We start from the raw sequence: 17,870 nt of genomic DNA on the forward strand, positions 1-17,870 counted from the left end.
CACACTGTCTTGATTACTACAGCTTTGTAGGAAGTTTTGAAATTGGGATCTGTGAGTACTCCAATTTGTCCTTCATTTTCAAGATTGTTTTTACTGTTCTAGTGAACATATGAATCAATTTCATACAGATCAGTTTGTCGACATCTGCCAAGAAGTCAGCTGGGATTTTGAAAAGGATTGTGTTGAATCTGTAAATCAATTTTGGGAATATTGCCATCTAAATATTATGTTTCCTGATCCATGAACATATGATGTCTTTTCATTTATTTAGGTCTTATTTAATTTCTTTCAGCAATGTTTTGTAGTTTCCAGAATATGGAATAAATTGAATTTCATTCAATTTGCTAAACAATAAATTTTTAAAATTTATTCCTAAGTATTTTATTCTTTTTGATGCTATTGTAAATATAATTGTTTCTTAATATCATTTTGGTTGGTGTATTGTAGCAATACAATTGAGTTTTGTGTATTGATCTTGTATTCTGCAACTTTGCTGAGCTTATTTATTAATTCTAATAGTTTTTCTAGTGTTGTTCTTAGGATTTTCTATATACAAGATCATGTCATCTGCAAATAGAGATAATTTTACTTCTTTATCTCCAATCTGGATACATTTTATATCACTGTCTTGCCTAATTGCCCTATCTACATCCTCCAATACAATGTTGAATAGAAGTGGTGACAGCGGACATCCTTGTCTTGTTCTTGATCTTAGGGGGAAAACATTCAGTCTTAGAGCATTATGTATGATGTTGGCTGTGAGTTTTTCATAGATGTCTTTTACCAGAATGAGGAAGTTCCCTTCTGGTCTTAGTTTGTTAAGTGTTTTTATTAGGAAAGAGTGTTGAATTTTGTCATTTTTTTTTAATTTATTGAGAGGATTACATGGTTTTTGTCCTTATTCTATTGATGTAGGTTTTCATCCTTTTTCTATTGATGTGTTGTATTACACGAATTGATTTTCAGATGTTAAACCAACCTTCCACTTCTGGGTAGAGCCCACTTGAGCATAGTATATTTTATATATTGCTACTATTTTTGTAGAAGTTTGGGGTCTATATTCATAACAGCTATTACTCTTTGGTTTTCTTTTCTTGGGATGTCTTTATCTGATTCTGATATCAGAGTAATGCTGGTCTCACAGACTGACTTGAGAAGTCCTCCCCTCACTCCTGTATGGAAAAGTTTGGGAATTGGTATTAATTATTCTTTAAAAGTTGAACAGAATTTAGCAGTTAAGTCGTCTGGTCTTGGGCTTTTCTTTGTGGAAGGTTTTTTGATACTAATTCAATTTCTTTACTTATTTTAGGTTTATTCAGGTTTTCTATTTCTTCTTGAGTAAATTTGGAAGTTTTTTCTTTCCAAAAATTTGTCTATTTCATCTAAGTTATCTCATTTGTTGATCTTTTGAAGAATCAACTTTTGGCTTCATTGGTTTTCTCTATTGTTTTTCTATCTCTATTTCATTGATTTCTGCTCTAATGCTTGTTATTGCCTTCCTTCTGTTTGCTAACAAAGCTATTTTTGATTTTTTGAAAAGAAGAAAAGATTATTTATCCAATATACTTTTGGTGGTCATTTGGATCGTTTCCAGACTGAACTATTATGTATAAAGTTGTATGAACATCTTTACATGTGTTTATATGAATGTATGTTTTCATTTCTCTTGAGTAAATATCTAGGAATGGAATAGGAATGAGATAGCTGTATGTTTGATTCTGTAAGTGTTGTAAGATAAATTGAGGTGTATTAAATATGTTAAGAATTTATTTGAGCAAAAATTAATTCCAATCAGGCAGCATCCAGTCTATTAAATGGGAAGGAGCTCCGAAGAACTGTACAAAATGAATGACCTTTACAGGTGAAGGGAGCAGGAACAATGAAGTTCTATTAGGTAAAATGTAGGTGGGTTATTGCAAAGCTACTTTCTTTTAGAGGATGGCAGGTGTCTATCAGACAGCTTATCTCACTAGTGCGGATCAGACAATTCCTGATTGACTGGTGAAGATTCCATTTCTGGGGGAGCCAAAACTATATTATGTGTCAGTTTGGTGATGTCAGGCTTAGCATGAGTGACTCTGTTTGGGGCCTGATGTCTTGTTTTTTAATAAAAATACTATTAAACAGTTTTGCAAAGAAGTTGTACTATTTTACACTCCAACCAGAAATCTATGACCTACCCCCCCCCACACACACACACACATTTGGCATTGTCAGTCTTTTTCCATTTAGTCCTTTTGCTAAGGAAAATAGTGGTATTTTCTGGTGTTAGTTTGCATTTCCCTGATAATTAATGAGATTGATCACCTTTTCACTTCTGTCCAAGTGACTATTCAAATTTTTGTCCCCTTTTCTGTTGGTTGTCTGCTTTTTCCTTATTGACCTCAGCTCTTTGTATATTCTATGTATATCTTCTTTGTCAAATAAATTATAGTATTGATGGGGTTCAGGACATACTACCTCAAAATATATAGCACCTTGGCCTACTAAGTATTTCAAGCGGAAGAAATTTGGGAAATGGCATGTGCAGGAAGGACTGTCGGACCTTCCCATGAAGCAAGTCATAAAATCCTCATGGGAGAAGTGCCCTCCCTGTATCCAAAGAAAGGAGCATCCTTACTTCAAAAATAGAGAGACACAGGGGCGCCTGGGTGGCTCAGTCGGTTAAGCGACTGCCTTCGGCTCAGGTCATGATCCTGGAGTCCCGGGATCGAGTCCCGCATCGGGCTCCCTGCTCGGCAGGGAGTCTGCTTCTCCCTCTGACCCTCCCCTCTCTCATGCTCTCTCTATCTCATTCTCTCTCAAATAAATAAATAAAATCTTAAAAAAAAAATAGAGAGACACAGAGAGAAATCTGAATGAACAGGCCTTGCTAAGTTTCCCCCAGTTTACCACACTTACTTCATACCTTTGTCCTATCATATTTTTCCACAACTTTCTACTCTCTCAAACCTACCATAAAAATATTCAGATTTAACTGTTTCTTTGGATCTTCATTTCCTAACGAAGGTTCTGTGTCACGTAAAACTTATATTAAACAAATTGGTATGATTTTCTCTGGTTAATCTGTCTTTTGTTACAGGGATCCCAGGAGAGAACTTAAAGGGGTGGAGGAAAGACATATTTCCCCTCCCCTACAGTATACATACATGGACTACTCTACAGCAGTCAAAATGAATGTACTATTGCTACATACAACTATGTGGATAAATCCATAGACATAATAATGAGTAAAAGAAGCCATCATAAAAGAGTATATACTATGAGAAAAGGAGTATATGCTATGTAATTTCCTCTGCATACAGTTTAAAAATTGGCAAAACTAACTTACTGTGTTAAAAGTCAGAGGAATAGTTCCCTTTAGGATATTGGGTAGTAACTGGGAGGATGCATATGGGGACCTCAAGGGTGCTGGCAACATTCAATTTCTCCAATAGGACACTGGTCACACAGGTGAGTTCACTTTTTGAAAATCCACTGAGTCGTCACTTTGCGGCTTATGCACTTTTCTGAATAATTATACTTCAACAAACTATTCAAAAGAAGGAAAATCGTGTTCTTGAGAAATGTGTTAATTACCAGATACTTGGTATTTATGAGCAGGTTCTCTGCATATGATGTATTTCTCACTTATTATATTAAGGTGTTGTTTTTCTTTGCATTAAATATATTCCTCGTGCATACTTTCTTTATAAGACTAACATTTCATCTAATAATAGGTCAATAGCAGAGTTTAATTTTTCCTTTGCTCTGGACTATAGACACCTTGGCAGATAACACAATCCGAGTTCCCGAGGGCTGTAAGATTTTACAGTCTACCCCTTCCCCATCAATCCCATACTGCTGAATACAATTCTCATACAATGAAATGCCACAGCTAACACTGCTATCGCTGTCCCCTAGGAATTCATTGTAAAAGGTTTCACTGTACTTTGTAAAGCAATTTGGAATCCTTCATGATGAAAGGTTCTATATAAAGAAGGTAATATAATGGACTTGGCTTTCAACTTCTTTCATTTAAGCCTTAACAGAAACATGAATCTAGTATATTAGCATCATAAACCAATAGGTGCTATATAAATGCTGAATAGAAATATTCTGGATGAATAAATTGCAAATATAGCTATGTATTAGCTAAGTGCTTTACCAAGTATTATGCAAATGAGGATTAATAAGGCAATTACACTTAATTAAAATAATAATAATAATGCTACATTCTTCTACATTCTTCCAATCCTCTCAGCACCCATTGAGTTAGATATTGGGTGTGTGTCTGCCACTTAAATCCCAAGCCTAAATGCAAACTCGGATGAGATACGTCTTTGGAAGGAAATGGTTTTCCTCTGAGTTCGTACCAAACAAAAGCTCTAAGCAAGTTAGGGGAGAGAGGGGCAAAGGAAGCCCCTCTCATGCATGACAGACATTGACTTGATGCTTTGAAAGAGTCCATGATACTTAAAACAGTATTCCCAGGCCCTAGAAAATGTATAATACTGCCCAGAATTTCTTTATGCTTCTCGGCATTGCTTTGGAGACTAGATCCTCCAGTACTTCCCGAGGCCGTAATCACCAGGTTTAATATTAAACGATTGTCGTACTCACCCCAAGACAGTGACGACCAGAAACACCCCATGTTACCCCTACTTGGAGCCTAAAAAGTTACTAGAATGTTGTTGATGAAAGGTGTGTTAACATGAATCATTATCATCATCGTTCTTTTTTTTCTATAACATCTTTGGGCACTGAGAAGTGATTTCCACTTCTAGAGGAGCTGAGTCCAAAACACATTTTTTTTTTTTGTAAATTCAAGTCCAGATTTACAGAGAAATGTATTTATGAAGAAATGTATTAAATCTACAACTATTTTTTCCTGTGTATGTCAGATGAACTACTCAACCTTGTGGCATTTCTATTTGACCTCTCACTTTGAGCCTTACTGTGATACGACAGAGCATAGTAAAGCTCTCGCTAGAAGCCAATTTCCTTGCTTCAGCCCTCTGGACAAAATGATATAAACCACCAATCCTTTTGCAGAAAGTTTCAAATTTCACTGTGGATGGGCACAAATTTGAAGAATGGGGAGGAGGACACACCGCCCAGACTGGAGGGAATGCTACCCAGAGGATGGCCAGCAGCTGTTCCCCGTCTCCCTGAAGATGAGCCGGGCTTCCCTGAAATGGCAGGGGTGGAGGTCCACATCTCCGAAAGGAGCCGCACTGAACATGCGGTTCACAGAATGAACCCCACTCTTTGACTCTACTCCTTTTGGTTGCAACATCAGTTATTTTGCAAGAAATAGCATATTCTACGCAAGCAGATTCTTGTCTCAACGGTCATCCAGTGGGTCCCAAAGCTGTTTTTGTTACATGAAACCCCAAATAGGAAACACATAAAAGCCCTCCACGGGGTCCCTCAGCAGCCTGTTAGCGCCGATCTAATCTAGTGGAATCCAGGATGTGAGGTCACTGTTAGTTAGATCCACACCATCGTCAGTGAAGCCTTTGTGAAGAAGATGGGACCTGAACTAGGCTTCGCGTGTCCAGTAGGCGTGGCCTGAGTGATGTGTCTGTCGGGGTTCAATGCAGGAAAAAACCAACCACTCCAGGTGTGTCAAGCAGAAAGGGATGAAACACAAGGCATTAGGAGCCTGGAGGATCACATGAGGGGCCAGAGGAGTAAGTCAGGGGTCTTCAGGCTGGACATTTGGCTTCAAGGCCACAGCACAGCAACCACGATGTGGGGGCGCAGGACTACCAGGAGCCGTACTGCTGGGCGGCTGCTTGTCAAGCAGCACCACGGCAGGAAGAGAGCCTCTGCCTCCTTCTGTCTGCCCGTCTTCACGCAAGAGCATCTCACGCAGAACCTAAATGGTATCTAGAACCACAACCTCAAAGGCGCCCAGGAATAGAGCGTTTAGCCTTCCAGCTCTGGAACACAAAAAGGCACCTTGAAGGAGCTGACTGGATCATGACCAGAAGAACTGGGGGACGGCGGGTGGGGGAGTGGGAAGAAGCAACATATAGGAGGAGCCTGAGCAACAGTGAAGCTAACGCAAACTGGAGGGTGAATTCCAGCTCAAGGTGGAAGCTGCAGGTCAGCTGTAAAGTCAGGAAGAAGTCTAGAATGGATAAATGGAGGGCAAGGAATCATTTCTCCATTGAAAAGTTTAAGAATAGCTCAAGCAGTCTTCTTTTAGGATGATATTAGATGCCGTCTTTTATTTCTGTCCTATTTTTATAGCAAGAGTAATCTATGTTCCGTGTAAAAATATTAGAAAATACATTCACCCAAAAAGAAGAATAGTCAGCCATAATCCTACCATCGGGGATAATCAAATATTGGTGAACCTCCTTCCAGATATTCCAGTGTTTCTTTTACTATGATATCACAGTTTTCCTTGTGGATAACTCTCCACATTAATAAATTACCATCTGGTGACGTTATCAGTGTGTTACCAACCACACTGTCAATAGTGTTGTGTTATAGAGATGTCTCATATTTTGTCTAATAAATACTTTATTTAAAGGCCCTCTTTGCTGGGCATTCTGATATTTTAGATTAATAGTGATGGACTGAATAGAAAATGCAATATTTCAGGGGGGATTGAATTGGGAGATGTGAAAAGCCAAAAATATCAATGAGATGGAAGGACGCAGCAAAGCTCATAACGTGTTCAGGCTGAAGAAACTTAGAAGTCGTTCTCATCCATCTTCCTCATTTAACAGATGGGAGCAGTCAAGACCACGTTTCACTCTCTTTATCCCAAACTCTCTGCTCTTCACTCTCCATCTTTTTTTAATCTGTACATACACTTTCTGAGGTCTCAGCTGGATGTATTTGAAGCCACGTGGGGATTATGCATTCCAAGCATGGTTTAAGATCTGGTCATTTCGCCTTTTATTGTATTCCCTCTGCTCGACAATTTGTAGCTTTTTTTTTTTTTTTTTTTCCTTTTTTTGGTCAGAGTAATAGCTCTTAAGCAGATGGTTATAATCAGTCCCCACAGGTGAGCCTCGGAGGGAAGTTGGACGGGAGACTCAGCAAGGATTGAGGATTCTGTAACTCACTTGGCTTGAACCCAGGCCAGGAGTGAGGGTGCTGATTGCTTCCAACCTGTTTTTTGGCGAGTAATAAATATCAATTGATCTTTCCTCATATGGTAGAGATAATAGACTCAGATCTAAACAGCAACTAACAAAAAATATGACTTACAGAACAAGGTCAACAAAGATCCAAGCTATTACAATTCAGTTCAATTCAATTCACCTCACCTAGCATTTATTGAGAGCCATTTCTGTGGCTAATACAGTGTTTGTAGGGGAGGATCAGTGTTAAGAAAAAAATCAGATACAGACCCTACCCTCAAAGCAACTACTGTCTGACAAAGGAGATGAGAAAAAACTTTCAGTCACATTGTGGCATCTGCTTATGTTTTATGTGGGAATGGCCCTGGGTCCCAGATAATTTCTTCCACAATGTCCTCACCTCTTGGGTTTTGGTTGTGAAAAAGCAGAAAAGTGAGAGAGAACTATAGTTTTATATTTTTTCAGTACAAGAACACTTAAGACGTGATGTCTAATATTTTTCTTGTCTAGACATCCTCATCTTTTTACTTTTTAATAAAGCAATAGGCAGTTTTCCCTTGTGGTTTGTAGCTACACTTCATTATCAGAGGAACGCTTGCCTTTTAAGTGGTGTTAACACTGAAACCCTCTTTTCTTGTCTCTTTCTCGTTAAGATTTCCTCGTCTTGATCCTCTCTCCCCACATATTGATCACACATTGCATGCTTCAAAGTGTTCACTTAATCATTCCACTTTTTCCAAGAGAGTAGCTAACTCTTAATATGCTGCCGGTTTCCTATTACACTTCCTTTGCCTTAAAAATATCTTGAAAGAGGAAATCTGCCAATAAAGAAACTACCCAGACCAAAAAGCCTTTCCACAAATTTTCCCAAACGGAGCTGGACTGCAAACAGGGAAAATGTAGCAATCACGCTGGCATTCCTGTCCCAGAGCTCCTGGCCCCCTGCATACTGGTCCAGCCCCAGTGGAAGTGAAGCCTCAGCCTGTCACTTGACACTTGACCCACACCTTCTGAGGTCTCAGCTGGATGTCTCTGAAGCCTTGCGGGGATTATGCATTCCAAGCATGGTTTAAGATCTGGTCATTTCACCTGTTATTGTATTCCCTCTGCTCGACAATTTGTAGCTTTTTTTTTTTTTTTTCCTTTTTTTGGTCAGAGTAATAGCTCTTAAGCAGATGGTTGTAATCAGTCCGCACGGGTGAGCCATGGAGGGAAGCTGAACAAGACACTCAGCAAGGATCGGGGATTCTGTGACTCACTGGGCTCAACCCAAGCCCAGGAGTGAGGGTGCTGGTTGCTTCCAACCTGTCCTTCAGTGAGTAATAAATGTCAGTTGATCTTTCCTCATCTGGTAGGGGTGATATCCACAGAAGAGGACATGACAAACAGTATGGGGTAAGAATGTATCCACGGGAGCCAAACTCATGCGTGCTTAGAATGAAGTTGTTGAGTCCGTTTGTCATTCTTTTTATGTCCAAGTTTTAGTAACAGGATGTTTTCAAATAGCTTATATTTCTCTTGGGACATCTTCCCTAACCAAATGTCATACTAGCGTTAGCCAGGAGTTATTTGGATTTGCTCGACTCTTGTTGTTTCCAGACCCATGATTTAGGCCATTTCTGCAAGCGGGATCCTGCATTGAAGATAATGGGCTTTTCTTGCCTGTCCATAAGGAGAAAGATTATTAGATCTGTGGGAATTTGACAGAGCACATTATTAAATCTTCAGACGTTAAAAATTTCAGTTACTTGGAATGCTCACGATAGAAGCAAACTGCAGATGACATTCAAGAGCATATTTGATGAAAATGTTAATGCTAGTATTTATTTTTATTAATGTTATTTTATGTAATGTTATTCTCTAAGGAAATTATAGTTATTAGGTCTTTCTTTTTTCCACTATACCTTTTTGTTGTGCTCCAAAAATATCTTTTTTTTTTTTTCTGGTTACAGAGTAGTAGATTTTCATTGTAGAATATTTGGAAAACACAGAAAAGTATTAAAAAAATGTTTAAAATACCTATGATTCTTCAATCCTGGGGTCCTCATTTTTTTAAAAGACAGTCAACAGTGAACATCATTTGAAATTTTGTAAAGCTTTTAAATTTTTTCTGAATTGAGTATTTTCCAATTTAAACCGTGATTCATTCTTCCAACAGAAATCTTGCCCTGGGGCGCCTGGGTGGCTCAGTCAGTTAAGCTTCTGATTCTTGATTTTAGCTCAGGTCATGATCTCAGGGTTGTGAGATCAAGCCCCACGTTGGGCTCTGCGCTCAGCATAGAGCTGCTCAAGATTCTCTCCCTCTACCTCAGCCCCTCCCTCTGCTTGAGCTCTCTCTCTCTCCCTTTCTCTCTTTCTCTCTAAATAAATAAATCTAAATAAATAAAATCTTAAAAAAAAAAAAAAAAAGTCTTGCCCTAGCATCAATACTCCTTGATGCCACACATCAAAGGTTAGTTCTAGAATGAGTCTTTTTCAGATACGTGGACAAGAAGATCCAGGCAAGAGGTGGTTTAGCCTGGTTCATTTCCCTGGGGTCTTGGTAAAACCACTGTTTGCTTTTTAGTATAATAATCAATGAATAAAATCTAGAACCAAGCATGCAATTGAGAGGCTCACTCAGTAGGAATAAGAGAATATATTTGGGCGCCTGGGTGGCTCGGTCGGTTAAGCGTCTGCCTTCGGCTCAGGTCATGATCCTAGGATCCTAGGATCAAGTCCCGCAAGGGGCTCCCTGCTCGGTGGGGAGTCTGCCCCTCCATCTCCCTCTGCCCCTCCCCGCCACTTGTGCTCTCTCTCTCTCACTCACTCTCCCTCTCTCTCAAATAAATAAATAAAATCTTAAAAAAAAGAGAGAGAGAATATATTCAACAAATTAGAAGATGAAGTATCAGCTCTGGCTGCCAGAGAATCTTGAGAAGTCAATATTTTGAGTTGGATATATTGCTGCTCTGGGCAACATGATGTTTCCGAAGTGAAGGGCAAGAAGAGAGTGGATATCTGGTAGGCAGCTGTGTCTGCCAGGGAGATATTTCTCCCAGAGCTAGTTGGGGCAAATCTGGGACACTACCCAAGGCCTCTAGCCTTACCTCCCATGAGCTGTGAACTAATTATGCCCACTTTCCCATATAAACCTAAAGCCAGATCAACAAGATGGTTATGTGTTAGAATTATTCAACATGAGTAGTGAAAGATAAAGCAATAGTCTTTTAATAGGGTACACGGAGTTTTTATTGAGCCAAATAATGTAGATGCATTTATGACTAAATTCACCTCCTATTTCCAGCAGGCTTTTTAAAGCCAGGTCTCTGGAAGCAAATTCTTTCCAGATACAGCTATCCTAAGATCGATGTCAAGAAATGTTTATTCTAGAACCAGTAGTTTTATACCCTAGCAATTTCTAAATTGAAAAATACACCCTGGCTAATGAACACAGATAGGAAAAAAAAAAAAACCTACTTATTTAATTCAACAGATTTTTTATATTGGTACAACTTAATCCTACAGGCTTGTATATAGGTATGACTTTAATCTGGTAGGACATCATCCATTAATGTGCTTCAGATATATCTTGATTGTACAATTCTCACTAAGGTTACATTTCTATGACTTTTTCTTAGGCTTATGTCTTCTGACCCCAGTTTGAAAGGAAAGGCATTCTCCAATTAATTCCTGCCACCTTGAACCACTTCTAACCGGAGAACTTGCTAATTATTCTTCACCTTCTCTTTCCTCCTGTTTATCACCTCAATTCACTCACGCTAGCCTGTAGATTGGGAGAAGTGTCTAAAAGTATAAAAGAGATATTCTTTAGAACAACAGCTGTCACAACAAAGTTTTGTTTTACTGCAGCCTTGCCCTTCTTTGCTCTTTTCTGCAAGTGAGTGGCTAATTGCCCAGAATTTCTAAGATCTGGGGTTTAAAACACCACCGTCTCTAGGATGTTCCTATTATTGGATGAGATAAGTACATTTGGCAGAGGTGTGTTTGGCTGTTTTGATGGCAGAGAACATTAATTTGCAACCACGGCTGCACAGAAAGAAGGAAATGCAACTGCTGTCCTCCTGGGAGAAGCCACTTAGGCAAGAAAATAAATAAGAGGATTTGATTATATTAGGAACTCTTATGCTTGTGCCCAGGGAGGCTCCATCTTTAAACTCTTGTCATTTCATGTTTATACAAAAATTATAATGGAAGGAAAAAGGCTCATAGTTTTCTGTACAAGCATTTCACATTTAAAAACTCTATCCATGTCCTATTGGGGTCATGCAAGCCACGGTTTGCATTTGTTCCTTATTTCATCTCATTAAATGAGATAACAAATGTAAAGGGCCCAGTACAGCTGATGACACACAATGACACACATAGAAATGTCTTTTTTCTTACCTTCTCCCTCTTTTGCATCAATCTTGTTGCCCCTGCTCCTTGTCAGAAGTCATATCTGAAGAGAATCCAGACTTGCACATACCTGGGCTAGAGTTGGTTGGAAACAACGACTGGAACACTCTACTGTGGGGCATCAAGCTCTCCCAGTCCTCGCTATTTCCTATGTGCATCATGGCTCTTCATTGTTGGCTGCAAGGAATCCATGTTCATGCAGTTTGCTCTTCCCCCACCTACGACGACTAATTCAACAAATGGAGTGTTGGCCCAGTTGAAGGAAAGATATGCACATAATAACTTTATTTGTTTTTTTAAAGATTTTATTTATTTATTTGAGAGAGAGAGAGAGCTTGAGGAAACACAAGCAGGGGGAGCATCAGACAGAGGGGGAGGGAGAAGCAGGCTCCCCGCTGAGCAAGGAGCCCAATGCGGGACTCAATCCCGGGACCTTTGGATCATGACCTGAGCCGAAGCCAGACGCTTAACTGACTGAGCCACCCAGGCACCCACACATAACTTTAATAATAATACTGTGTGCCAGGCACTAGGTGATAATACTGTAACAATAATAACCATTATTAGTGTAGCTGATATTTATTGAGCATTTATTAGATGCCAAACGTATGTGCTAAATGTTTATACATATGGGATATACTTTTTTATGGAATGGGCCCAGGGGAGTAGATTTTCAACATCTTTATCTCCTTCAAAGACGGTCTGTCAGACATTGGACAATGTCAGATCTCTAGCTCTCCTGGTCACTCTTGATTAAGAAAACAGGCCCAATTCAGGTACAACATAGTCCAGTCTAGACTAAAGCAACACTTCAGACTCAGATAAGGTTAAACCTGCCTGGATCCCTAATGGCCTCCCAGTTCCCATCTGCAATCCTGACTTCATGAGCTGCCCCTGTAATTGTTCAATATCCTCCTCTCTTTATTTGAGCAAGCTGGCAAGCTTACAGCCAACCTTCCGCAGCAAGGAGAAGATGGGCAATAAACTCTCAGCAGAGCTTTTGAGTAACAAGACACTTGGGCTGCTGCAGGCCCCACTGGCCTCCACCCAAGTGCTCCAGCAGGAACCGGCTGCCTTTCGCTACCTTTCTCCCTTGGAGAGCTCACGTGTGGTGGTGTCGTGATTTTTTTAACTAACATCTTTGTTTGTGGAAAGGGATGTTGGGGCTGAAGTTTCAACTAGGCACCAAGAGAGAGGGAAGGGGAGATTTTTTTTTTTTTTTGAGGAGGTTATTTGGGCGGAAGCCTCACCCTCGATCGTGAGAGAGGTTTTGCCCTCTCACCTCCAGTGAGACAGGGCTACTGGGCGAGTGTAATATGTCAGCCCCGTGAAGTGCGGTTAATCTCTGGCCTTCTCTTGCACCGTCTGTTGCGGCCATGACCGCTGCATCTCAGAGGCCCCTCTTTGTAAGTCCTTGGGGATGTCTCGTTCCACTCTTCAAATGTGCGGTTCCTTATCACGTAAGGTCTCTACCCTGGAGATTCGGTTGAGAGCTGAGCCGACAGGTTATGTCCCCTCCCACATTCTGTCGAACAGACACTGTCTGACTTAATCCTCTCAACAGCCCTCTGAGGGAGACCGAGTCCTGCTCTACAAACAAGGAGCTGCAGGGAGATTGAATACCTTACCCCAGATCACATACTCAGTAAGACCATTACAGGATTAAAACCCACTGCTGGTCTAATCCCCAAATCCATTCTTCCCACGATGGCCTGGCAGAGAAGGAAAAAAAAAATCATAACATAAACCAGGCTGTGAGGGGTGAGCTGGCCAAGTGTGTGCCTCTGACTGATGGCAAGTGCTCCCAAAGAGCTGTGGGAAGAAGAAGCACTGGGGAGGGGGCGGGATCTTGTCTGCAGAGGCCAGATTGGGGGACATGCATGGAAAAATGGTGGGAAGACTCTGCCGGAGATCATCGGAGTCATTCAAGTTTTGAGCAGGTAAGTAATTCCCTCATATCTCTGCTCCAGAGATTGTCCAGGGGGTAGGGTGGAGAACTTGGGGGGGGGGGGGGGGGGGGGGGGGGAGCAGGGCTGTTGTTAGAAGCATAATGTAACCGTCTGAGGGGGAGGCGGAAGTGAGAGTCCAGGACGCAGTACTGGTGGGGAGGGAGAGGGAGGAGGGGAGGGACCAGGGCAGGGGAAAAAGTAGTGATCAGCAGTGACACAGACGGAATGGAGACAGACACTGAAAAGTAGCATGGATGCTCTCCAAGGGACCCTGGAAAAAAGCCGATCCACAGCCTTCCCCTGTGAGCCCAGCCCAACTGGCACACACGACAGAGAGACGCTGAGCTCTGCAAAGGTGAGGTAAATGCTCAGCAAAACGCATTCCTGCAGCATCCACAGCGCAGGCCGGGACATGTGTTTGTAATGGATGTGCAGGCTGCTAACAGTGAACGCTGTTAGTGACCTGTGGGGAGTCCAGCTCTGTGGATAGGGCTACCTACAGATCTTGGTTGTTACTTGTAAAGTATGCAAAGTGAGCCCGGGCTGGTCCTTTTCTGTTCTTTTTCTTCTTTTTAAAATGCAGATGCTGGAGTCTTTAGAGCGTGAGTGTGTGTGTGTGCGTGTGCGCGTGTGTGCATGTGTGTGTGCACAGGATCATGACTGAATCGCTTTCCCTCTGTGTTCAGCAGACCGTTTTCCCTGCCCGAATCAGGTTGCCTTGTCACAGCCAGGAAACTCCATGTCAGGCGTGAAACTTCGTTCTAAATCATCTTTCGCTTCTAACTTAGTTCCACCCAACAGTGTCCATTAATCAACATCTCGTTCAGCCAGAGGTCCTTTCAGGCTCAGGTACAGTGCTGTGTGAGCGAGCGTCTGACTTGGGCTTCCAGATGAAGTCCATATTCCCGATGCACCCAGCGCTTCATGCTCGGCTCCCTTTCTGCCCTCCCAGCCTCATCTTCTGCCTCTCAAGGGCTCCCTACTTCTCAGCCTTTCTGAACTTGCAGTTCACCCAGCATGCTTCTTCACGCCCCGGGGCAGCAGTATATTTTGTTCTTTCTGCTTGAGATGTCCTTCAACGCCAGTACCACCCACATGCCACCCTCCCTCATCCCACGTCGACTCACCTTTACTGCTCAGCATAGGGGAGACCTCTTCCGAGAAGCTGTCCCTCCCTCACTGCTCTCAGTTTCCTTCTTCCATGTTCCCATGGAGTTGTCACAACACGTTCACACTGGATTTTCAAGTACTTTCCCCCCATTATAAAAACCACTCAGACTTATTGTAGACAATTTGGACAATAAAAGATTTTGGACAAAAAGACTTAAAGGAGAAAAAAATTTGTCATAAGCCAACAACTTGGGGTTATAAGCCCTGTTAACATTTAAATGAATTTCTTTCCAGCATATTTTCTATGCATATATTCAAATACTTTTACACACTCAGAAAAGGGAAAAAAAATCAAAAGCTGCAAAAAATGACAGAGAATATTGACTAACAATAGTTCAGTGAATGTAGTGCTTCTAGGAGACTGGTAACTTTAATAAATCATTCAGAAAGTTTAAAAATCAGATTGCAAGGGATTTTTTTGAAGCATCAGTTTAACAAAACTACAGGCTGGAAAATGAGTGCTTAAATGGTTTGTACTCTCTTTTTTGTTTGTTTTTTGGGCATTTTATCACATCCTAAAACTTCTTTGAGAATGCATTGTTAGTCTATAACCCTCTGTTTCATAATTCTCACTGTATTAGAGTGTTTGCTTACTTTTTGGTACCCCTACCAGACTACAAGCTTATTTAAGGCAGGGCCTATGAATTCTGTCATTTTTTATCTAGTACCTAACACAGTCTGACTGGTTAGCATGTAATAAAATGAATGAATGAAAGACGACCTCACTTTTCCTGAATTCTTTACTCAGTCAACCAAGTCCTGACTAGTTGTTATCTATGCTGAGGTGTCCAAGACTATGCTTGAGTCCATAGATCTGGTGGATGCCAGGAGGCTCCACTAGCCACAAGCCCCTTCAAGGATTAAAGCCGGACCCTTCCAAATGCTGGGAGTGCTGCTGGCAGGAAGCCCTTGGGAATTGCCTCTCTGAAAGGGAGCTGCTTTGTCCAAGGTCACTGCCTTTCCTGAGGTGGCCTGCATCCGATGACTGGTCCATGGAGGTACGAAGCCCTGGCTCCCAGACCCCAAAGGGGGCCACAGAATGCCCCTTAGTGCCTGGTGACGCTGCCACAAAGACCATATCACAAGTCAACTTCTCCCTTTGCCCAATCCTGCTTCCTTTCCCTTTCCTCAGGTGTCAACTCCAGCAGCACCACTCCTACTCCCCCCTCCCCACCCCCAATAAACCTCTTGCACATTAATCTCCATCTCAGAGCCTGCTTCCTGGAGAACCCAACCCAAGCTAGGTCAGCAGGGATCTAGAAGATGAGTAGACATACCTCTAACTTGGGTTTTATGCACTTCCAGATCATAGATTGTACGCTCCATCTTACACCTGTCATGGCACTGGGCCTCACACAGTCTCTAATACATAGAACACTCTCAAATACGCCTCCCCTCCTCTGGAAGGATGATAATGAATGGAGAGGGAAGTGTGAATGTGAGGAATTCTGAGTAAGCATCAGCTGAGTGTTGATGCCTATTGGGATTAAAGGCAAGAATAGCCAATAGGTTCCTGAGTTTCAAGTCTGAGAGACTGAGGGAGGGAAATGCCGCTGGGGGGACAGAGTGAGTTTTGTGGAAAATTGGTTTGAAATTAGTTTGGGGCACACATGTTGCTTTTGGAGTATGTCAGGATCTTCAAGAGGAAATGTCTGATAGGCAGTAGTTGATACAGAACCAGGTCTTGTGCACGAGACAGTTTTGAAATACAGACTGGAGCACTGGGGATTCACCCTGAGGGAGTAGTTGATGTTGTGAGAATAAGGAGAGTCTCAGAGGTTTGTTTGTTGGTTTTCTTTTGAAGTCTAGAAACAGATCCATCAACTGATTGCCCCTCAATTAAAGAAGGAGAGAGCAGAGAGAAGTCAAATATATTAGGAAGAGACTCTGTATGGTGTAGTGTCTCCAGAGACAAAAAGACAAAAATTTCAATAGCGATTTCCTTCTGTTAATTTGGCTCAAGCCTTGCTAGAGCCGCAGTTCGAGTTATCTGTTCCATGATGCGTACGGCAGAGGATACAGAGGTGATGCAGGGAGCAGGACAAAACTTCAGGGAACATTGCCTGCTATCATTGGAGAGGAAGAAAAATAGCAAGATGCTGGGAAAGAGGGATAGCCAGTGGACAATACAAAGCTCCTGGAACTTAAATATAATAACGGAAATTTTAAATGTAATAGAATTGGCAGGTAATTGGTGAACTCTTCCCAAAAAATAGAATAAATAGGCAAAAATGTAGAGAAGAGAAAGTGGAGAATTAATTCAGGAAGTCTAATTTCTGAAAGATAGGTCAGATAAAACAGACTAGGGAATTATCCCAAAAATTATACAAGAAGATTTTCCTGAAGGACGTGAGTTTTCAGTTTGAATGGATTCAACAAAGGCCCAGTGCAATGAATGAAAATTACCCACAGCAAAGCAGGTCATGATATTGTAGAGTTCTAGGGATAAAGAATAAAAACTCTGAGAGAGGGAGAGAGAGAGAGGCGAAAACAAGTTGCATGCCGAACCAGAATGGTATCAGACTCAGTAGCAACACCAGAGGTTAGAAGACAGTGGACTAATGTCTTGAGGTCCTAAGGGAAAATAATTTCCAAACTAGAATCTCATACTCTGCTAAGTTTTCAATCAAATATGAAGGGGAAAGAAAGATAAAATCTTAAAATGTGTCTTCCAGGTATTACTTTTCAGAAAGTTACTAGAAAATATTCTCCACCAAAACAAGGTAGTTAAGAAAGAGCAAGACATGAGATTAACAACAACCATAACAACAAACACACAAAAATTAGAGGATTCAGGGCACCTGGGTGGTACAGTTGGTTGAGTGTCCAACTCTTGGTTTGGGCTGAGGTCATGATCTCATGGGTCATGGGATCGAGCCCTGCATTGGGCTCCATGCTCAGTGGGGAGTCTGCTTGAAGATTCTCTCCCTCTGCCTCTCTCCCGGCTTGTGCACACACACGCACACTCTCTCTCACTCTTTCTCAAATAAATAAATAAATCTTCTTTAAAAATTAGAAGAGAAGAAAAAATTCCAATGATGATTAAGGTGGAGAAATATGAGAGAGCTGAATTCTGACCTTCCAAGCAGGAAGTTAATGAGCAATACCTAGACCTGAAAAATAAAGAAATAGCAGTATAATATTTTTATTTAGAAACATGAAGGAAACAACAGGAGGAACAGCTAAAGAGATGAAAGGAATTTCCTGGAATCTCATGGAAGCAGGAATTGGGGGAGGGGGTTGGGTGGGAAAGGATTGCTGTTTTTCT

The sequence above is a fragment of the Neomonachus schauinslandi genome, chromosome 12, assembly GCF_002201575.2.
Source record: "Neomonachus schauinslandi chromosome 12, ASM220157v2, whole genome shotgun sequence".
NCBI classification, from domain to species: domain Eukaryota; kingdom Metazoa; phylum Chordata; class Mammalia; order Carnivora; family Phocidae; genus Neomonachus; species Neomonachus schauinslandi.